At 47.7% G+C, this 21,572-nt stretch overlaps 14 non-coding genes across 14 annotated transcripts; all 14 read left to right on the top strand.

The window, feature by feature from the left end:
• The first annotated feature begins 1,041 nt into the window (after window positions 1-1,041).
• On the top strand, window positions 1,042-1,232 carry LOC142705738 (U2 spliceosomal RNA). Its single transcript, XR_012868258.1, has one exon. It is a non-coding gene; the product is annotated as a U2 spliceosomal RNA (small nuclear RNA).
• A 1,308-nt stretch (window positions 1,233-2,540) lies between these two features.
• Window positions 2,541-2,731, top strand: LOC142705736 (U2 spliceosomal RNA). Its single transcript, XR_012868256.1, has one exon. It is a non-coding gene; the product is annotated as a U2 spliceosomal RNA (small nuclear RNA).
• A 1,319-nt stretch (window positions 2,732-4,050) lies between these two features.
• On the top strand, window positions 4,051-4,241 carry LOC142705735 (U2 spliceosomal RNA). The gene has a single exon (XR_012868255.1). It is a non-coding gene; the product is annotated as a U2 spliceosomal RNA (small nuclear RNA).
• Window positions 4,242-5,547: 1,306 nt separating this feature from the next.
• Window positions 5,548-5,738, top strand: LOC142705734 (U2 spliceosomal RNA). The gene has a single exon (XR_012868254.1). It is a non-coding gene; the product is annotated as a U2 spliceosomal RNA (small nuclear RNA).
• A 1,306-nt stretch (window positions 5,739-7,044) lies between these two features.
• On the top strand, window positions 7,045-7,235 carry LOC142705733 (U2 spliceosomal RNA). The gene has a single exon (XR_012868253.1). It is a non-coding gene; the product is annotated as a U2 spliceosomal RNA (small nuclear RNA).
• Window positions 7,236-8,541: 1,306 nt separating this feature from the next.
• On the top strand, window positions 8,542-8,732 carry LOC142705732 (U2 spliceosomal RNA). The gene has a single exon (XR_012868252.1). It is a non-coding gene; the product is annotated as a U2 spliceosomal RNA (small nuclear RNA).
• A 1,306-nt stretch (window positions 8,733-10,038) lies between these two features.
• LOC142705857 (U2 spliceosomal RNA) lies at window positions 10,039-10,229 on the top strand. The gene has a single exon (XR_012868354.1). It is a non-coding gene; the product is annotated as a U2 spliceosomal RNA (small nuclear RNA).
• A 1,306-nt stretch (window positions 10,230-11,535) lies between these two features.
• LOC142705856 (U2 spliceosomal RNA) lies at window positions 11,536-11,726 on the top strand. The gene has a single exon (XR_012868353.1). It is a non-coding gene; the product is annotated as a U2 spliceosomal RNA (small nuclear RNA).
• Window positions 11,727-13,032: 1,306 nt separating this feature from the next.
• LOC142705855 (U2 spliceosomal RNA) lies at window positions 13,033-13,223 on the top strand. The gene has a single exon (XR_012868352.1). It is a non-coding gene; the product is annotated as a U2 spliceosomal RNA (small nuclear RNA).
• Window positions 13,224-14,529: 1,306 nt separating this feature from the next.
• Window positions 14,530-14,720, top strand: LOC142705854 (U2 spliceosomal RNA). The gene has a single exon (XR_012868351.1). It is a non-coding gene; the product is annotated as a U2 spliceosomal RNA (small nuclear RNA).
• Window positions 14,721-16,026: 1,306 nt separating this feature from the next.
• LOC142705852 (U2 spliceosomal RNA) lies at window positions 16,027-16,217 on the top strand. The gene has a single exon (XR_012868350.1). It is a non-coding gene; the product is annotated as a U2 spliceosomal RNA (small nuclear RNA).
• A 1,306-nt stretch (window positions 16,218-17,523) lies between these two features.
• LOC142705850 (U2 spliceosomal RNA) lies at window positions 17,524-17,714 on the top strand. Its single transcript, XR_012868348.1, has one exon. It is a non-coding gene; the product is annotated as a U2 spliceosomal RNA (small nuclear RNA).
• A 1,306-nt stretch (window positions 17,715-19,020) lies between these two features.
• Window positions 19,021-19,211, top strand: LOC142705849 (U2 spliceosomal RNA). Its single transcript, XR_012868347.1, has one exon. It is a non-coding gene; the product is annotated as a U2 spliceosomal RNA (small nuclear RNA).
• A 1,307-nt stretch (window positions 19,212-20,518) lies between these two features.
• On the top strand, window positions 20,519-20,709 carry LOC142705848 (U2 spliceosomal RNA). Its single transcript, XR_012868346.1, has one exon. It is a non-coding gene; the product is annotated as a U2 spliceosomal RNA (small nuclear RNA).
• Window positions 20,710-21,572: the final 863 nt, after the last annotated feature.

Raw genomic sequence — 21,572 nt, 5'->3', positions numbered from 1 at the left:
AGCTCATTCACCTTCCTTGTCTTCTCTCCGCCCTCCCTTTTAGGTAGGTTAAAGAGCTGCACCTGAGCCAGCCACTGATTGATTGATGCAGCACCACAGTCAAATAGTGGAGTGGAGTAGGGGGAACAGCAAACAGCCATTAAAGCAGCCCGCCCGCCACAATGGACCTACCTGTGTACACTAGATGGATGTGATGGAATGTACTGTCGTCCCTACATTTCCAAGAAGAAGTAAGAATTGCAGTTGCAACAAACCCTTGCTTGCCTACAAAGAGAGCAGCAATTTGGATTTGTTACTATGTTACCTGGAAGAATAACAAACTGTGCAAGGATGGAGGTTGTAGGAGCAAAGAGAAGTTGTCTGTAAAGTTGGTGGATGCCTATTTTCCATTTTGCAGTCCCTTGTCTCCCTCTTGTGGCCTCCTGGAGGCAAATAAATGTGCAAAAAAAAGACAGCCTGGCGGCCGGCTGTTGCAGTGTTGCCCTCTCAGGCAACACTGAGTGACTGACTGAGCCGCACCGTCTTATATAAAGTTCAGACGGAACTTTGCACGTGTCATAGTGGAGCCCTCAGGATTCCAGAGCCAGCTTTCTGACATCATAATGGGGCCTGCCTCAGAGATAGATAAAAGCCTGGGCCCAGGCAGTGTTGGTCAGTGCTGCTCAGCAGGCAGCACTGGACTGGACTGGACTGGATTACAGCTGATACAAGGTGTGAAGGAACAAGGGGTGGCTGTGGGCATGCACTTGCTGCCGCTGCCAGTGTTTATCTGCATGGCAGGAGGGCATTTGGGCGTTGCCAGGAAGGCGTTTTTATGTAGATTCCTCCTCTTTCAGCACTGCATTGTGGTGCAAGCAAAAGAAGCAAATCCTGTGTAGCTTCCTCTCCGGCCTTTATTCACCTCCCTCCCGCTTAGTAGCTGTAAATGTGTGTGAGCCTGCAGGGCCCCATGGAATTGCCTAGGAGTAGGCTGAATCAATCGCTGCAAGGGGTGAACAGCAGTATGGGACAGGCTCGGGCAAGGCAAGGGCCGCTCGGGTTATCGCTTCTCGGCCTTTTGGCTAAGATCAAGTGTAGTATCTGTTCTTATCAGTTTAATATCTGATACGTCCCCTATCTGGGGACCATATATTAAATGGATTTTTAGAACAGGGAGATGGAAATAGAGCTTGCTCTGTCCACTCCACGCATTGACCTGGTATTGCAGTATTTCCAGGACCGGTGCACCCTTCCCTTATGTGTTGACTAAAATCAGATTCCAAAAGTGCTATTTGTGTTTGCTATTGTTTTTGTCTTTCTGATGGGATCTCCCCTTTTAATCCCATTATTTCAACACCTGTTGGACAATGCATTTGTACAGTCATGTGTGATAATGAGCTCATTTATTAAATGCAATTAATTAATACATTGCCACCTCTTGTTGTGTGTGTGTGTGTGTGTGTGTGTGTGTGTGTGTGTGTCTTCTGTGTTTCTGTGTTTCCGGCATTTCACATTGGAACAGCTCATTCACCTTCCTTGTCTTCTCTCCGCCCTCCCTTTTAGGTAGGTTAAAGAGCTGCACCTGAGCCAGCCACTGATTGATTGATGCAGCACCACAGTCAAATAGTGGAGTGGAGTAGGGGGAACAGCAAACAGCCATTAAAGCAGCCCGCCCGCCACAATGGACCTACCTGTGTACACTAGATGGATGTGATGGAATGTACTGTCGTCCCTACATTTCCAAGAAGAAGTAAGAATTGCAGTTGCAACAAACCCTTGCTTGCCTACAAAGAGAGCAGCAATTTGGATTTGTTACTATGTTACCTGGAAGAATAACAAACTGTGCAAGGATGGAGGTTGTAGGAGCAAAGAGAAGTTGTCTGTAAAGTTGGTGGATGCCTATTTTCCATTTTGCAGTCCCTTGTCTCCCTCTTGTGGCCTCCTGGAGGCAAATAAATGTGCAAAAAAAAGACAGCCTGGCGGCCGGCTGTTGCAGTGTTGCCCTCTCAGGCAACACTGAGTGACTGACTGAGCCGCACCGTCTTATATAAAGTTCAGACGGAACTTTGCACGTGTCATAGTGGAGCCCTCAGGATTCCAGAGCCAGCTTTCTGACATCATAATGGGGCCTGCCTCAGAGATAGATAAAAGCCTGGGCCCAGGCAGTGTTGGTCAGTGCTGCTCAGCAGGCAGCACTGGACTGGACTGGACTGGATTACAGCTGATACAAGGTGTGAAGGAACAAGGGGTGGCTGTGGGCATGCACTTGCTGCCGCTGCCAGTGTTTATCTGCATGGCAGGAGGGCATTTGGGCGTTGCCAGGAAGGCGTTTTTATGTAGATTCCTCCTCTTTCAGCACTGCATTGTGGTGCAAGCAAAAGAAGCAAATCCTGTGTAGCTTCCTCTCCGGCCTTTATTCACCTCCCTCCCGCTTAGTAGCTGTAAATGTGTGTGAGCCTGCAGGGCCCCATGGAATTGCCTAGGAGTAGGCTGAATCAATCGCTGCAAGGGGTGAACAGCAGTATGGGACAGGCTCGGGCAAGGCAAGGGCCGCTCGGGTTATCGCTTCTCGGCCTTTTGGCTAAGATCAAGTGTAGTATCTGTTCTTATCAGTTTAATATCTGATACGTCCCCTATCTGGGGACCATATATTAAATGGATTTTTAGAACAGGGAGATGGAAATAGAGCTTGCTCTGTCCACTCCACGCATTGACCTGGTATTGCAGTATTTCCAGGACCGGTGCACCCTTCCCTTATGTGTTGACTAAAATCAGATTCCAAAAGTGCTATTTGTGTTTGCTATTGTTTTTGTCTTTCTGATGGGATCTCCCCTTTTAATCCCATTATTTCAACACCTGTTGGACAATGCATTTGTACAGTCATGTGTGATAATGAGCTCATTTATTAAATGCAATTAATTAATACATTGCCACCTCTTGTTGTGTGTGTGTGTGTGTGTGTGTGTGTGTGTGTGTGTGTCTTCTGTGTTTCTGTGTTTCCGGCATTTCACATTGGAACAGCTCATTCACCTTCCTTGTCTTCTCTCCGCCCTCCCTTTTAGGTAGGTTAAAGAGCTGCACCTGAGCCAGCCACTGATTGATTGATGCAGCACCACAGTCAAATAGTGGAGTGGAGTAGGGGGAACAGCAAACAGCCATTAAAGCAGCCCGCCCGCCACAATGGACCTACCTGTGTACACTAGATGGATGTGATGGAATGTACTGTCGTCCCTACATTTCCAAGAAGAAGTAAGAATTGCAGTTGCAACAAACCCTTGCTTGCCTACAAAGAGAGCAGCAATTTGGATTTGTTACTATGTTACCTGGAAGAATAACAAACTGTGCAAGGATGGAGGTTGTAGGAGCAAAGAGAAGTTGTCTGTAAAGTTGGTGGATGCCTATTTTCCATTTTGCAGTCCCTTGTCTCCCTCTTGTGGCCTCCTGGAGGCAAATAAATGTGCAAAAAAAAGACAGCCTGGCGGCCGGCTGTTGCAGTGTTGCCCTCTCAGGCAACACTGAGTGACTGACTGAGCCGCACCGTCTTATATAAAGTTCAGACGAAGTTCAGACGGAACTTTGCACGTGTCATAGTGGAGCCCTCAGGATTCCAGAGCCAGCTTTCTGACATCATAATGGGGCCTGCCTCAGAGATAGATAAAAGCCTGGGCCCAGGCAGTGTTGGTCAGTGCTGCTCAGCAGGCAGCACTGGACTGGACTGGACTGGATTACAGCTGATACAAGGTGTGAAGGAACAAGGGGTGGCTGTGGGCATGCACTTGCTGCCGCTGCCAGTGTTTATCTGCATGGCAGGAGGGCATTTGGGCGTTGCCAGGAAGGCGTTTTTATGTAGATTCCTCCTCTTTCAGCACTGCATTGTGGTGCAAGCAAAAGAAGCAAATCCTGTGTAGCTTCCTCTCCGGCCTTTATTCACCTCCCTCCCGCTTAGTAGCTGTAAATGTGTGTGAGCCTGCAGGGCCCCATGGAATTGCCTAGGAGTAGGCTGAATCAATCGCTGCAAGGGGTGAACAGCAGTATGGGACAGGCTCGGGCAAGGCAAGGGCCGCTCGGGTTATCGCTTCTCGGCCTTTTGGCTAAGATCAAGTGTAGTATCTGTTCTTATCAGTTTAATATCTGATACGTCCCCTATCTGGGGACCATATATTAAATGGATTTTTAGAACAGGGAGATGGAAATAGAGCTTGCTCTGTCCACTCCACGCATTGACCTGGTATTGCAGTATTTCCAGGACCGGTGCACCCTTCCCTTATGTGTTGACTAAAATCAGATTCCAAAAGTGCTATTTGTGTTTGCTATTGTTTTTGTCTTTCTGATGGGATCTCCCCTTTTAATCCCATTATTTCAACACCTGTTGGACAATGCATTTGTACAGTCATGTGTGATAATGAGCTCATTTATTAAATGCAATTAATTAATACATTGCCACCTCTTGTTGTGTGTGTGTGTGTGTGTGTGTGTGTGTGTGTGTGTCTTCTGTGTTTCTGTGTTTCCGGCATTTCACATTGGAACAGCTCATTCACCTTCCTTGTCTTCTCTCCGCCCTCCCTTTTAGGTAGGTTAAAGAGCTGCACCTGAGCCAGCCACTGATTGATTGATGCAGCACCACAGTCAAATAGTGGAGTGGAGTAGGGGGAACAGCAAACAGCCATTAAAGCAGCCCGCCCGCCACAATGGACCTACCTGTGTACACTAGATGGATGTGATGGAATGTACTGTCGTCCCTACATTTCCAAGAAGAAGTAAGAATTGCAGTTGCAACAAACCCTTGCTTGCCTACAAAGAGAGCAGCAATTTGGATTTGTTACTATGTTACCTGGAAGAATAACAAACTGTGCAAGGATGGAGGTTGTAGGAGCAAAGAGAAGTTGTCTGTAAAGTTGGTGGATGCCTATTTTCCATTTTGCAGTCCCTTGTCTCCCTCTTGTGGCCTCCTGGAGGCAAATAAATGTGCAAAAAAAAGACAGCCTGGCGGCCGGCTGTTGCAGTGTTGCCCTCTCAGGCAACACTGAGTGACTGACTGAGCCGCACCGTCTTATATAAAGTTCAGACGGAACTTTGCACGTGTCATAGTGGAGCCCTCAGGATTCCAGAGCCAGCTTTCTGACATCATAATGGGGCCTGCCTCAGAGATAGATAAAAGCCTGGGCCCAGGCAGTGTTGGTCAGTGCTGCTCAGCAGGCAGCACTGGACTGGACTGGACTGGATTACAGCTGATACAAGGTGTGAAGGAACAAGGGGTGGCTGTGGGCATGCACTTGCTGCCGCTGCCAGTGTTTATCTGCATGGCAGGAGGGCATTTGGGCGTTGCCAGGAAGGCGTTTTTATGTAGATTCCTCCTCTTTCAGCACTGCATTGTGGTGCAAGCAAAAGAAGCAAATCCTGTGTAGCTTCCTCTCCGGCCTTTATTCACCTCCCTCCCGCTTAGTAGCTGTAAATGTGTGTGAGCCTGCAGGGCCCCATGGAATTGCCTAGGAGTAGGCTGAATCAATCGCTGCAAGGGGTGAACAGCAGTATGGGACAGGCTCGGGCAAGGCAAGGGCCGCTCGGGTTATCGCTTCTCGGCCTTTTGGCTAAGATCAAGTGTAGTATCTGTTCTTATCAGTTTAATATCTGATACGTCCCCTATCTGGGGACCATATATTAAATGGATTTTTAGAACAGGGAGATGGAAATAGAGCTTGCTCTGTCCACTCCACGCATTGACCTGGTATTGCAGTATTTCCAGGACCGGTGCACCCTTCCCTTATGTGTTGACTAAAATCAGATTCCAAAAGTGCTATTTGTGTTTGCTATTGTTTTTGTCTTTCTGATGGGATCTCCCCTTTTAATCCCATTATTTCAACACCTGTTGGACAATGCATTTGTACAGTCATGTGTGATAATGAGCTCATTTATTAAATGCAATTAATTAATACATTGCCACCTCTTGTTGTGTGTGTGTGTGTGTGTGTGTGTGTGTGTGTGTGTCTTCTGTGTTTCTGTGTTTCCGGCATTTCACATTGGAACAGCTCATTCACCTTCCTTGTCTTCTCTCCGCCCTCCCTTTTAGGTAGGTTAAAGAGCTGCACCTGAGCCAGCCACTGATTGATTGATGCAGCACCACAGTCAAATAGTGGAGTGGAGTAGGGGGAACAGCAAACAGCCATTAAAGCAGCCCGCCCGCCACAATGGACCTACCTGTGTACACTAGATGGATGTGATGGAATGTACTGTCGTCCCTACATTTCCAAGAAGAAGTAAGAATTGCAGTTGCAACAAACCCTTGCTTGCCTACAAAGAGAGCAGCAATTTGGATTTGTTACTATGTTACCTGGAAGAATAACAAACTGTGCAAGGATGGAGGTTGTAGGAGCAAAGAGAAGTTGTCTGTAAAGTTGGTGGATGCCTATTTTCCATTTTGCAGTCCCTTGTCTCCCTCTTGTGGCCTCCTGGAGGCAAATAAATGTGCAAAAAAAAGACAGCCTGGCGGCCGGCTGTTGCAGTGTTGCCCTCTCAGGCAACACTGAGTGACTGACTGAGCCGCACCGTCTTATATAAAGTTCAGACGGAACTTTGCACGTGTCATAGTGGAGCCCTCAGGATTCCAGAGCCAGCTTTCTGACATCATAATGGGGCCTGCCTCAGAGATAGATAAAAGCCTGGGCCCAGGCAGTGTTGGTCAGTGCTGCTCAGCAGGCAGCACTGGACTGGACTGGACTGGATTACAGCTGATACAAGGTGTGAAGGAACAAGGGGTGGCTGTGGGCATGCACTTGCTGCCGCTGCCAGTGTTTATCTGCATGGCAGGAGGGCATTTGGGCGTTGCCAGGAAGGCGTTTTTATGTAGATTCCTCCTCTTTCAGCACTGCATTGTGGTGCAAGCAAAAGAAGCAAATCCTGTGTAGCTTCCTCTCCGGCCTTTATTCACCTCCCTCCCGCTTAGTAGCTGTAAATGTGTGTGAGCCTGCAGGGCCCCATGGAATTGCCTAGGAGTAGGCTGAATCAATCGCTGCAAGGGGTGAACAGCAGTATGGGACAGGCTCGGGCAAGGCAAGGGCCGCTCGGGTTATCGCTTCTCGGCCTTTTGGCTAAGATCAAGTGTAGTATCTGTTCTTATCAGTTTAATATCTGATACGTCCCCTATCTGGGGACCATATATTAAATGGATTTTTAGAACAGGGAGATGGAAATAGAGCTTGCTCTGTCCACTCCACGCATTGACCTGGTATTGCAGTATTTCCAGGACCGGTGCACCCTTCCCTTATGTGTTGACTAAAATCAGATTCCAAAAGTGCTATTTGTGTTTGCTATTGTTTTTGTCTTTCTGATGGGATCTCCCCTTTTAATCCCATTATTTCAACACCTGTTGGACAATGCATTTGTACAGTCATGTGTGATAATGAGCTCATTTATTAAATGCAATTAATTAATACATTGCCACCTCTTGTTGTGTGTGTGTGTGTGTGTGTGTGTGTGTGTGTGTGTCTTCTGTGTTTCTGTGTTTCCGGCATTTCACATTGGAACAGCTCATTCACCTTCCTTGTCTTCTCTCCGCCCTCCCTTTTAGGTAGGTTAAAGAGCTGCACCTGAGCCAGCCACTGATTGATTGATGCAGCACCACAGTCAAATAGTGGAGTGGAGTAGGGGGAACAGCAAACAGCCATTAAAGCAGCCCGCCCGCCACAATGGACCTACCTGTGTACACTAGATGGATGTGATGGAATGTACTGTCGTCCCTACATTTCCAAGAAGAAGTAAGAATTGCAGTTGCAACAAACCCTTGCTTGCCTACAAAGAGAGCAGCAATTTGGATTTGTTACTATGTTACCTGGAAGAATAACAAACTGTGCAAGGATGGAGGTTGTAGGAGCAAAGAGAAGTTGTCTGTAAAGTTGGTGGATGCCTATTTTCCATTTTGCAGTCCCTTGTCTCCCTCTTGTGGCCTCCTGGAGGCAAATAAATGTGCAAAAAAAAGACAGCCTGGCGGCCGGCTGTTGCAGTGTTGCCCTCTCAGGCAACACTGAGTGACTGACTGAGCCGCACCGTCTTATATAAAGTTCAGACGGAACTTTGCACGTGTCATAGTGGAGCCCTCAGGATTCCAGAGCCAGCTTTCTGACATCATAATGGGGCCTGCCTCAGAGATAGATAAAAGCCTGGGCCCAGGCAGTGTTGGTCAGTGCTGCTCAGCAGGCAGCACTGGACTGGACTGGACTGGATTACAGCTGATACAAGGTGTGAAGGAACAAGGGGTGGCTGTGGGCATGCACTTGCTGCCGCTGCCAGTGTTTATCTGCATGGCAGGAGGGCATTTGGGCGTTGCCAGGAAGGCGTTTTTATGTAGATTCCTCCTCTTTCAGCACTGCATTGTGGTGCAAGCAAAAGAAGCAAATCCTGTGTAGCTTCCTCTCCGGCCTTTATTCACCTCCCTCCCGCTTAGTAGCTGTAAATGTGTGTGAGCCTGCAGGGCCCCATGGAATTGCCTAGGAGTAGGCTGAATCAATCGCTGCAAGGGGTGAACAGCAGTATGGGACAGGCTCGGGCAAGGCAAGGGCCGCTCGGGTTATCGCTTCTCGGCCTTTTGGCTAAGATCAAGTGTAGTATCTGTTCTTATCAGTTTAATATCTGATACGTCCCCTATCTGGGGACCATATATTAAATGGATTTTTAGAACAGGGAGATGGAAATAGAGCTTGCTCTGTCCACTCCACGCATTGACCTGGTATTGCAGTATTTCCAGGACCGGTGCACCCTTCCCTTATGTGTTGACTAAAATCAGATTCCAAAAGTGCTATTTGTGTTTGCTATTGTTTTTGTCTTTCTGATGGGATCTCCCCTTTTAATCCCATTATTTCAACACCTGTTGGACAATGCATTTGTACAGTCATGTGTGATAATGAGCTCATTTATTAAATGCAATTAATTAATACATTGCCACCTCTTGTTGTGTGTGTGTGTGTGTGTGTGTGTGTGTGTGTGTGTCTTCTGTGTTTCTGTGTTTCCGGCATTTCACATTGGAACAGCTCATTCACCTTCCTTGTCTTCTCTCCGCCCTCCCTTTTAGGTAGGTTAAAGAGCTGCACCTGAGCCAGCCACTGATTGATTGATGCAGCACCACAGTCAAATAGTGGAGTGGAGTAGGGGGAACAGCAAACAGCCATTAAAGCAGCCCGCCCGCCACAATGGACCTACCTGTGTACACTAGATGGATGTGATGGAATGTACTGTCGTCCCTACATTTCCAAGAAGAAGTAAGAATTGCAGTTGCAACAAACCCTTGCTTGCCTACAAAGAGAGCAGCAATTTGGATTTGTTACTATGTTACCTGGAAGAATAACAAACTGTGCAAGGATGGAGGTTGTAGGAGCAAAGAGAAGTTGTCTGTAAAGTTGGTGGATGCCTATTTTCCATTTTGCAGTCCCTTGTCTCCCTCTTGTGGCCTCCTGGAGGCAAATAAATGTGCAAAAAAAAGACAGCCTGGCGGCCGGCTGTTGCAGTGTTGCCCTCTCAGGCAACACTGAGTGACTGACTGAGCCGCACCGTCTTATATAAAGTTCAGACGGAACTTTGCACGTGTCATAGTGGAGCCCTCAGGATTCCAGAGCCAGCTTTCTGACATCATAATGGGGCCTGCCTCAGAGATAGATAAAAGCCTGGGCCCAGGCAGTGTTGGTCAGTGCTGCTCAGCAGGCAGCACTGGACTGGACTGGACTGGATTACAGCTGATACAAGGTGTGAAGGAACAAGGGGTGGCTGTGGGCATGCACTTGCTGCCGCTGCCAGTGTTTATCTGCATGGCAGGAGGGCATTTGGGCGTTGCCAGGAAGGCGTTTTTATGTAGATTCCTCCTCTTTCAGCACTGCATTGTGGTGCAAGCAAAAGAAGCAAATCCTGTGTAGCTTCCTCTCCGGCCTTTATTCACCTCCCTCCCGCTTAGTAGCTGTAAATGTGTGTGAGCCTGCAGGGCCCCATGGAATTGCCTAGGAGTAGGCTGAATCAATCGCTGCAAGGGGTGAACAGCAGTATGGGACAGGCTCGGGCAAGGCAAGGGCCGCTCGGGTTATCGCTTCTCGGCCTTTTGGCTAAGATCAAGTGTAGTATCTGTTCTTATCAGTTTAATATCTGATACGTCCCCTATCTGGGGACCATATATTAAATGGATTTTTAGAACAGGGAGATGGAAATAGAGCTTGCTCTGTCCACTCCACGCATTGACCTGGTATTGCAGTATTTCCAGGACCGGTGCACCCTTCCCTTATGTGTTGACTAAAATCAGATTCCAAAAGTGCTATTTGTGTTTGCTATTGTTTTTGTCTTTCTGATGGGATCTCCCCTTTTAATCCCATTATTTCAACACCTGTTGGACAATGCATTTGTACAGTCATGTGTGATAATGAGCTCATTTATTAAATGCAATTAATTAATACATTGCCACCTCTTGTTGTGTGTGTGTGTGTGTGTGTGTGTGTGTGTGTGTGTCTTCTGTGTTTCTGTGTTTCCGGCATTTCACATTGGAACAGCTCATTCACCTTCCTTGTCTTCTCTCCGCCCTCCCTTTTAGGTAGGTTAAAGAGCTGCACCTGAGCCAGCCACTGATTGATTGATGCAGCACCACAGTCAAATAGTGGAGTGGAGTAGGGGGAACAGCAAACAGCCATTAAAGCAGCCCGCCCGCCACAATGGACCTACCTGTGTACACTAGATGGATGTGATGGAATGTACTGTCGTCCCTACATTTCCAAGAAGAAGTAAGAATTGCAGTTGCAACAAACCCTTGCTTGCCTACAAAGAGAGCAGCAATTTGGATTTGTTACTATGTTACCTGGAAGAATAACAAACTGTGCAAGGATGGAGGTTGTAGGAGCAAAGAGAAGTTGTCTGTAAAGTTGGTGGATGCCTATTTTCCATTTTGCAGTCCCTTGTCTCCCTCTTGTGGCCTCCTGGAGGCAAATAAATGTGCAAAAAAAAGACAGCCTGGCGGCCGGCTGTTGCAGTGTTGCCCTCTCAGGCAACACTGAGTGACTGACTGAGCCGCACCGTCTTATATAAAGTTCAGACGGAACTTTGCACGTGTCATAGTGGAGCCCTCAGGATTCCAGAGCCAGCTTTCTGACATCATAATGGGGCCTGCCTCAGAGATAGATAAAAGCCTGGGCCCAGGCAGTGTTGGTCAGTGCTGCTCAGCAGGCAGCACTGGACTGGACTGGACTGGATTACAGCTGATACAAGGTGTGAAGGAACAAGGGGTGGCTGTGGGCATGCACTTGCTGCCGCTGCCAGTGTTTATCTGCATGGCAGGAGGGCATTTGGGCGTTGCCAGGAAGGCGTTTTTATGTAGATTCCTCCTCTTTCAGCACTGCATTGTGGTGCAAGCAAAAGAAGCAAATCCTGTGTAGCTTCCTCTCCGGCCTTTATTCACCTCCCTCCCGCTTAGTAGCTGTAAATGTGTGTGAGCCTGCAGGGCCCCATGGAATTGCCTAGGAGTAGGCTGAATCAATCGCTGCAAGGGGTGAACAGCAGTATGGGACAGGCTCGGGCAAGGCAAGGGCCGCTCGGGTTATCGCTTCTCGGCCTTTTGGCTAAGATCAAGTGTAGTATCTGTTCTTATCAGTTTAATATCTGATACGTCCCCTATCTGGGGACCATATATTAAATGGATTTTTAGAACAGGGAGATGGAAATAGAGCTTGCTCTGTCCACTCCACGCATTGACCTGGTATTGCAGTATTTCCAGGACCGGTGCACCCTTCCCTTATGTGTTGACTAAAATCAGATTCCAAAAGTGCTATTTGTGTTTGCTATTGTTTTTGTCTTTCTGATGGGATCTCCCCTTTTAATCCCATTATTTCAACACCTGTTGGACAATGCATTTGTACAGTCATGTGTGATAATGAGCTCATTTATTAAATGCAATTAATTAATACATTGCCACCTCTTGTTGTGTGTGTGTGTGTGTGTGTGTGTGTGTGTGTGTGTCTTCTGTGTTTCTGTGTTTCCGGCATTTCACATTGGAACAGCTCATTCACCTTCCTTGTCTTCTCTCCGCCCTCCCTTTTAGGTAGGTTAAAGAGCTGCACCTGAGCCAGCCACTGATTGATTGATGCAGCACCACAGTCAAATAGTGGAGTGGAGTAGGGGGAACAGCAAACAGCCATTAAAGCAGCCCGCCCGCCACAATGGACCTACCTGTGTACACTAGATGGATGTGATGGAATGTACTGTCGTCCCTACATTTCCAAGAAGAAGTAAGAATTGCAGTTGCAACAAACCCTTGCTTGCCTACAAAGAGAGCAGCAATTTGGATTTGTTACTATGTTACCTGGAAGAATAACAAACTGTGCAAGGATGGAGGTTGTAGGAGCAAAGAGAAGTTGTCTGTAAAGTTGGTGGATGCCTATTTTCCATTTTGCAGTCCCTTGTCTCCCTCTTGTGGCCTCCTGGAGGCAAATAAATGTGCAAAAAAAAGACAGCCTGGCGGCCGGCTGTTGCAGTGTTGCCCTCTCAGGCAACACTGAGTGACTGACTGAGCCGCACCGTCTTATATAAAGTTCAGACGGAACTTTGCACGTGTCATAGTGGAGCCCTCAGGATTCCAGAGCCAGCTTTCTGACATCATAATGGGGCCTGCCTCAGAGATAGATAAAAGCCTGGGCCCAGGCAGTGTTGGTCAGTGCTGCTCAGCAGGCAGCACTGGACTGGACTGGACTGGATTACAGCTGATACAAGGTGTGAAGGAACAAGGGGTGGCTGTGGGCATGCACTTGCTGCCGCTGCCAGTGTTTATCTGCATGGCAGGAGGGCATTTGGGCGTTGCCAGGAAGGCGTTTTTATGTAGATTCCTCCTCTTTCAGCACTGCATTGTGGTGCAAGCAAAAGAAGCAAATCCTGTGTAGCTTCCTCTCCGGCCTTTATTCACCTCCCTCCCGCTTAGTAGCTGTAAATGTGTGTGAGCCTGCAGGGCCCCATGGAATTGCCTAGGAGTAGGCTGAATCAATCGCTGCAAGGGGTGAACAGCAGTATGGGACAGGCTCGGGCAAGGCAAGGGCCGCTCGGGTTATCGCTTCTCGGCCTTTTGGCTAAGATCAAGTGTAGTATCTGTTCTTATCAGTTTAATATCTGATACGTCCCCTATCTGGGGACCATATATTAAATGGATTTTTAGAACAGGGAGATGGAAATAGAGCTTGCTCTGTCCACTCCACGCATTGACCTGGTATTGCAGTATTTCCAGGACCGGTGCACCCTTCCCTTATGTGTTGACTAAAATCAGATTCCAAAAGTGCTATTTGTGTTTGCTATTGTTTTTGTCTTTCTGATGGGATCTCCCCTTTTAATCCCATTATTTCAACACCTGTTGGACAATGCATTTGTACAGTCATGTGTGATAATGAGCTCATTTATTAAATGCAATTAATTAATACATTGCCACCTCTTGTTGTGTGTGTGTGTGTGTGTGTGTGTGTGTGTGTGTGTCTTCTGTGTTTCTGTGTTTCCGGCATTTCACATTGGAACAGCTCATTCACCTTCCTTGTCTTCTCTCCGCCCTCCCTTTTAGGTAGGTTAAAGAGCTGCACCTGAGCCAGCCACTGATTGATTGATGCAGCACCACAGTCAAATAGTGGAGTGGAGTAGGGGGAACAGCAAACAGCCATTAAAGCAGCCCGCCCGCCACAATGGACCTACCTGTGTACACTAGATGGATGTGATGGAATGTACTGTCGTCCCTACATTTCCAAGAAGAAGTAAGAATTGCAGTTGCAACAAACCCTTGCTTGCCTACAAAGAGAGCAGCAATTTGGATTTGTTACTATGTTACCTGGAAGAATAACATACTGTGCAAGGATGGAGGTTGTAGGAGCAAAGAGAAGTTGTCTGTAAAGTTGGTGGATGCCTATTTTCCATTTTGCAGTCCCTTGTCTCCCTCTTGTGGCCTCCTGGAGGCAAATAAATGTGCAAAAAAAAGACAGCCTGGCGGCCGGCTGTTGCAGTGTTGCCCTCTCAGGCAACACTGAGTGACTGACTGAGCCGCACCGTCTTATATAAAGTTCAGACGGAACTTTGCACGTGTCATAGTGGAGCCCTCAGGATTCCAGAGCCAGCTTTCTGACATCATAATGGGGCCTGCCTCAGAGATAGATAAAAGCCTGGGCCCAGGCAGTGTTGGTCAGTGCTGCTCAGCAGGCAGCACTGGACTGGACTGGACTGGATTACAGCTGATACAAGGTGTGAAGGAACAAGGGGTGGCTGTGGGCATGCACTTGCTGCCGCTGCCAGTGTTTATCTGCATGGCAGGAGGGCATTTGGGCGTTGCCAGGAAGGCGTTTTTATGTAGATTCCTCCTCTTTCAGCACTGCATTGTGGTGCAAGCAAAAGAAGCAAATCCTGTGTAGCTTCCTCTCCGGCCTTTATTCACCTCCCTCCCGCTTAGTAGCTGTAAATGTGTGTGAGCCTGCAGGGCCCCATGGAATTGCCTAGGAGTAGGCTGAATCAATCGCTGCAAGGGGTGAACAGCAGTATGGGACAGGCTCGGGCAAGGCAAGGGCCGCTCGGGTTATCGCTTCTCGGCCTTTTGGCTAAGATCAAGTGTAGTATCTGTTCTTATCAGTTTAATATCTGATACGTCCCCTATCTGGGGACCATATATTAAATGGATTTTTAGAACAGGGAGATGGAAATAGAGCTTGCTCTGTCCACTCCACGCATTGACCTGGTATTGCAGTATTTCCAGGACCGGTGCACCCTTCCCTTATGTGTTGACTAAAATCAGATTCCAAAAGTGCTATTTGTGTTTGCTATTGTTTTTGTCTTTCTGATGGGATCTCCCCTTTTAATCCCATTATTTCAACACCTGTTGGACAATGCATTTGTACAGTCATGTGTGATAATGAGCTCATTTATTAAATGCAATTAATTAATACATTGCCACCTCTTGTTGTGTGTGTGTGTGTGTGTGTGTGTGTGTGTGTGTGTCTTCTGTGTTTCTGTGTTTCCGGCATTTCACATTGGAACAGCTCATTCACCTTCCTTGTCTTCTCTCCGCCCTCCCTTTTAGGTAGGTTAAAGAGCTGCACCTGAGCCAGCCACTGATTGATTGATGCAGCACCACAGTCAAATAGTGGAGTGGAGTAGGGGGAACAGCAAACAGCCATTAAAGCAGCCCGCCCGCCACAATGGACCTACCTGTGTACACTAGATGGATGTGATGGAATGTACTGTCGTCCCTACATTTCCAAGAAGAAGTAAGAATTGCAGTTGCAACAAACCCTTGCTTGCCTACAAAGAGAGCAGCAATTTGGATTTGTTACTATGTTACCTGGAAGAATAACAAACTGTGCAAGGATGGAGGTTGTAGGAGCAAAGAGAAGTTGTCTGTAAAGTTGGTGGATGCCTATTTTCCATTTTGCAGTCCCTTGTCTCCCTCTTGTGGCCTCCTGGAGGCAAATAAATGTGCAAAAAAAAGACAGCCTGGCGGCCGGCTGTTGCAGTGTTGCCCTCTCAGGCAACACTGAGTGACTGACTGAGCCGCACCGTCTTATATAAAGTTCAGACGGAACTTTGCACGTGTCATAGTGGAGCCCTCAGGATTCCAGAGCCAGCTTTCTGACATCATAATGGGGCCTGCCTCAGAGATAGATAAAAGCCTGGGCCCAGGCAGTGTTGGTCAGTGCTGCTCAGCAGGCAGCACTGGACTGGACTGGACTGGATTACAGCTGATACAAGGTGTGAAGGAACAAGGGGTGGCTGTGGGCATGCACTTGCTGCCGCTGCCAGTGTTTATCTGCATGGCAGGAGGGCATTTGGGCGTTGCCAGGAAGGCGTTTTTATGTAGATTCCTCCTCTTTCAGCACTGCATTGTGGTGCAAGCAAAAGAAGCAAATCCTGTGTAGCTTCCTCTCCGGCCTTTATTCACCTCCCTCCCGCTTAGTAGCTGTAAATGTGTGTGAGCCTGCAGGGCCCCATGGAATTGCCTAGGAGTAGGCTGAATCAATCGCTGCAAGGGGTGAACAGCAGTATGGGACAGGCTCGGGCAAGGCAAGGGCCGCTCGGGTTATCGCTTCTCGGCCTTTTGGCTAAGATCAAGTGTAGTATCTGTTCTTATCAGTTTAATATCTGATACGTCCCCTATCTGGGGACCATATATTAAATGGATTTTTAGAACAGGGAGATGGAAATAGAGCTTGCTCTGTCCACTCCACGCATTGACCTGGTATTGCAGTATTTCCAGGACCGGTGCACCCTTCCCTTATGTGTTGACTAAAATCAGATTCCAAAAGTGCTATTTGTGTTTGCTATTGTTTTTGTCTTTCTGATGGGATCTCCCCTTTTAATCCCATTATTTCAACACCTGTTGGACAATGCATTTGTACAGTCATGTGTGATAATGAGCTCATTTATTAAATGCAATTAATTAATACATTGCCACCTCTTGTTGTGTGTGTGTGTGTGTGTGTGTGTGTGTGTGTGTGTCTTCTGTGTTTCTGTGTTTCCGGCATTTCACATTGGAACAGCTCATTCACCTTCCTTGTCTTCTCTCCGCCCTCCCTTTTAGGTAGGTTAAAGAGCTGCACCTGAGCCAGCCACTGATTGATTGATGCAGCACCACAGTCAAATAGTGGAGTGGAGTAGGGGGAACAGCAAACAGCCATTAAAGCAGCCCGCCCGCCACAATGGACCTACCTGTGTACACTAGATGGATGTGATGGAATGTACTGTCGTCCCTACATTTCCAAGAAGAAGTAAGAATTGCAGTTGCAACAAACCCTTGCTTGCCTACAAAGAGAGCAGCAATTTGGATTTGTTACTATGTTACCTGGAAGAATAACAAACTGTGCAAGGATGGAGGTTGTAGGAGCAAAGAGAAGTTGTCTGTAAAGTTGGTGGATGCCTATTTTCCATTTTGCAGTCCCTTGTCTCCCTCTTGTGGCCTCCTGGAGGCAAATAAATGTGCAAAAAAAAGACAGCCTGGCGGCCGGCTGTTGCAGTGTTGCCCTCTCAGGCAACACTGAGTGACTGACTGAGCCGCACCGTCTTATATAAAGTTCAGACGGAACTTTGCACGTGTCATAGTGGAGCCCTCAGGATTCCAGAGCCAGCTTTCTGACATCATAATGGGGCCTGCCTCAGAGATAGATAAAAGCCTGGGCCCAGGCAGTGTTGGTCAGTGCTGCTCAGCAGGCAGCACTGGACTGGACTGGACTGGATTACAGCTGATACAAGGTGTGAAGGAACAAGGGGTGGCTGTGGGCATGCACTTGCTGCCGCTGCCAGTGTTTATCTGCATGGCAGGAGGGCATTTGGGCGTTGCCAGGAAGGCGTTTTTATGTAGATTCCTCCTCTTTCAGCACTGCATTGTGGTGCAAGCAAAAGAAGCAAATCCTGTGTAGCTTCCTCTCCGGCCTTTATTCACCTCCCTCCCGCTTAGTAGCTGTAAATGTGTGTGAGCCTGCAGGGCCCCATGGAATTGCCTAGGAGTAGGCTGAATCAATCGCTGCAAGGGGTGAACAGCAGTATGGGACAGGCTCGGGCAAGGCAAGGGCCGCTCGGGTTATCGCTTCTCGGCCTTTTGGCTAAGATCAAGTGTAGTATCTGTTCTTATCAGTTTAATATCTGATACGTCCCCTATCTGGGGACCATATATTAAATGGATTTTTAGAACAGGGAGATGGAAATAGAGCTTGCTCTGTCCACTCCACGCATTGACCTGGTATTGCAGTATTTCCAGGACCGGTGCACCCTTCCCTTATGTGTTGACTAAAATCAGATTCCAAAAGTGCTATTTGTGTTTGCTATTGTTTTTGTCTTTCTGATGGGATCTCCCCTTTTAATCCCATTATTTCAACACCTGTTGGACAATGCATTTGTACAGTCATGTGTGATAATGAGCTCATTTATTAAATGCAATTAATTAATACATTGCCACCTCTTGTTGTGTGTGTGTGTGTGTGTGTGTGTGTGTGTGTGTGTCTTCTGTGTTTCTGTGTTTCCGGCATTTCACATTGGAACAGCTCATTCACCTTCCTTGTCTTCTCTCCGCCCTCCCTTTTAGGTAGGTTAAAGAGCTGCACCTGAGCCAGCCACTGATTGATTGATGCAGCACCACAGTCAAATAGTGGAGTGGAGTAGGGGGAACAGCAAACAGCCATTAAAGCAGCCCGCCCGCCACAATGGACCTACCTGTGTACACTAGATGGATGTGATGGAATGTACTGTCGTCCCTACATTTCCAAGAAGAAGTAAGAATTGCAGTTGCAACAAACCCTTGCTTGCCTACAAAGAGAGCAGCAATTTGGATTTGTTACTATGTTACCTGGAAGAATAACAAACTGTGCAAGGATGGAGGTTGTAGGAGCAAAGAGAAGTTGTCTGTAAAGTTGGTGGATGCCTATTTTCCATTTTGCAGTCCCTTGTCTCCCTCTTGTGGCCTCCTGGAGGCAAATAAATGTGCAAAAAAAAGACAGCCTGGCGGCCGGCTGTTGCAGTGTTGCCCTCTCAGGCAACACTGAGTGACTGACTGAGCCGCACCGTCTTATATAAAGTTCAGACGGAACTTTGCACGTGTCATAGTGGAGCCCTCAGGATTCCAGAGCCAGCTTTCTGACATCATAATGGGGCCTGCCTCAGAGATAGATAAAAGCCTGGGCCCAGGCAGTGTTGGTCAGTGCTGCTCAGCAGGCAGCACTGGACTGGACTGGACTGGATTACAGCTGATACAAGGTGTGAAGGAACAAGGGGTGGCTGTGGGCATGCACTTGCTGCCGCTGCCAGTGTTTATCTGCATGGCAGGAGGGCATTTGGGCGTTGCCAGGAAGGCGTTTTTATGTAGATTCCTCCTCTTTCAGCACTGCATTGTGGTGCAAGCAAAAGAAGCAAATCCTGTGTAGCTTCCTCTCCGGCCTTTATTCACCTCCCTCCCGCTTAGTAGCTGTAAATGTGTGTGAGCCTGCAGGGCCCCATGGAATTGCCTAGGAGTAGGCTGAATCAATCGCTGCAAGGGGTGAACAGCAGTATGGGACAGGCTCGGGCAAGGCAAGGGCCGCTCGGGTTATCGCTTCTCGGCCTTTTGGCTAAGATCAAGTGTAGTATCTGTTCTTATCAGTTTAATATCTGATACGTCCCCTATCTGGGGACCATATATTAAATGGATTTTTAGAACAGGGAGATGGAAATAGAGCTTGCTCTGTCCACTCCACGCATTGACCTGGTATTGCAGTATTTCCAGGACCGGTGCACCCTTCCCTTATGTGTTGACTAAAATCAGATTCCAAAAGTGCTATTTGTGTTTGCTATTGTTTTTGTCTTTCTGATGGGATCTCCCCTTTTAATCCCATTATTTCAACACCTGTTGGACAATGCATTTGTACAGTCATGTGTGATAATGAGCTCATTTATTAAATGCAATTAATTAATACATTGCCACCTCTTGTTGTGTGTGTGTGTGTGTGTGTGTGTGTGTGTGTGTGTCTTCTGTGTTTCTGTGTTTCCGGCATTTCACATTGGAACAGCTCATTCACCTTCCTTGTCTTCTCTCCGCCCTCCCTTTTAGGTAGGTTAAAGAGCTGCACCTGAGCCAGCCACTGATTGATTGATGCAGCACCACAGTCAAATAGTGGAGTGGAGTAGGGGGAACAGCAAACAGCCATTAAAGCAGCCCGCCCGCCACAATGGACCTACCTGTGTACACTAGATGGATGTGATGGAATGTACTGTCGTCCCTACATTTCCAAGAAGAAGTAAGAATTGCAGTTGCAACAAACCCTTGCTTGCCTACAAAGAGAGCAGCAATTTGGATTTGTTACTATGTTACCTGGAAGAATAACAAACTGTGCAAGGATGGAGGTTGTAGGAGCAAAGAGAAGTTGTCTGTAAAGTTGGTGGATGCCTATTTTCCATTTTGCAGTCCCTTGTCTCCCTCTTGTGGCCTCCTGGAGGCAAATAAAATGTGCAAAAAAAAGACAGCCTGGCGGCCGGCTGTTGCAGTGTTGCCCTCTCAGGCAACACTGAGTGACTGACTGAGCCGCACCGTCTTATATAAAGTTCAGACGGAACTTTGCACGTGTCATAGTGGAGCCCTCAGGATTCCAGAGCCAGCTTTCTGACATCATAATGGGGCCTGCCTCAGAGATAGATAAAAGCCTGGGCCCAGGCAGTGTTGGTCAGTGCTGCTCAGCAGGCAGCACTGGACTGGACTGGACTGGATTACAGCTGATACAAGGTGTGAAGGAACAAGGGGTGGCTGTGGGCATGCACTTGCTGCCGCTGCCAGTGTTTATCTGCATGGCAGGAGGGCATTTGGGCGTTGCCAGGAAGGCGTTTTTATGTAGATTCCTCCTCTTTCAGCACTGCATTGTGGTGCAAGCAAAAGAAGCAAATCCTGTGTAGCTTCCTCTCCGGCCTTTATTCACCTCCCTCCCGCTTAGTAGCTGTAAATGTGTGTGAGCCTGCAGGGCCCCATGGAATTGCCTAGGAGTAGGCTGAATCAATCGCTGCAAGGGGTGAACAGCAGTATGGGACAGGCTCGGGCAAGGCAAGGGCCGCTCGGGTTATCGCTTCTCGGCCTTTTGGCTAAGATCAAGTGTAGTATCTGTTCTTATCAGTTTAATATCTGATACGTCCCCTATCTGGGGACCATATATTAAATGGATTTTTAGAACAGGGAGATGGAAATAGAGCTTGCTCTGTCCACTCCACGCATTGACCTGGTATTGCAGTATTTCCAGGACCGGTGCACCCTTCCCTTATGTGTTGACTAAAATCAGATTCCAAAAGTGCTATTTGTGTTTGCTATTGTTTTTGTCTTTCTGATGGGATCTCCCCTTTTAATCCCATTATTTCAACACCTGTTGGACAATGCATTTGTACAGTCATGTGTGATAATGAGCTCATTTATTAAATGCAATTAATTAATACATTGCCACCTCTTGTTGTGTGTGTGTGTGTGTGTGTGTGTGTGTGTGTGTGTCTTCTGTGTTTCTGTGTTTCCGGCATTTCACATTGGAACAGCTCATTCACCTTCCTTGTCTTCTCTCCGCCCTCCCTTTTAGGTAGGTTAAAGAGCTGCACCTGAGCCAGCCACTGATTGATTGATGCAGCACCACAGTCAAATAGTGGAGTGGAGTAGGGGGAACAGCAAACAGCCATTAAAGCAGCCCGCCCGCCACAATGGACCTACCTGTGTACACTAGATGGATGTGATGGAATGTACTGTCGTCCCTACATTTCCAAGAAGAAGTAAGAATTGCAGTTGCAACAAACCCTTGCTTGCCTACAAAGAGAGCAGCAATTTGGATTTGTTACTATGTTACCTGGAAGAATAACAAACTGTGCAAGGATGGAGGTTGTAGGAGCAAAGAGAAGTTGTCTGTAAAGTTGGTGGATGCCTATTTTCCATTTTGCAGTCCCTTGTCTCCCTCTTGTGGCCTCCTGGAGGCAAATAAATGTGCAAAAAAAAGACAGCCTGGCGGCCGGCTGTTGCAGTGTTGCCCTCTCAGGCAACACTGAGTGACTGACTGAGCCGCACCGTCTTATATAAAGTTCAGACGGAACTTTGCACGTGTCATAGTGGAGCCCTCAGGATTCCAGAGCCAGCTTTCTGACAT

This window comes from Rhinoderma darwinii, unplaced genomic scaffold, assembly GCF_050947455.1.
Source record: "Rhinoderma darwinii isolate aRhiDar2 unplaced genomic scaffold, aRhiDar2.hap1 Scaffold_3401, whole genome shotgun sequence".
Classification (NCBI taxonomy): Eukaryota; Metazoa; Chordata; class Amphibia; order Anura; family Rhinodermatidae; genus Rhinoderma; species Rhinoderma darwinii.
The sequence above is the reverse complement of the archived record's forward strand: the minus strand, read 5'-3'. Positions and strand labels throughout refer to the sequence as shown.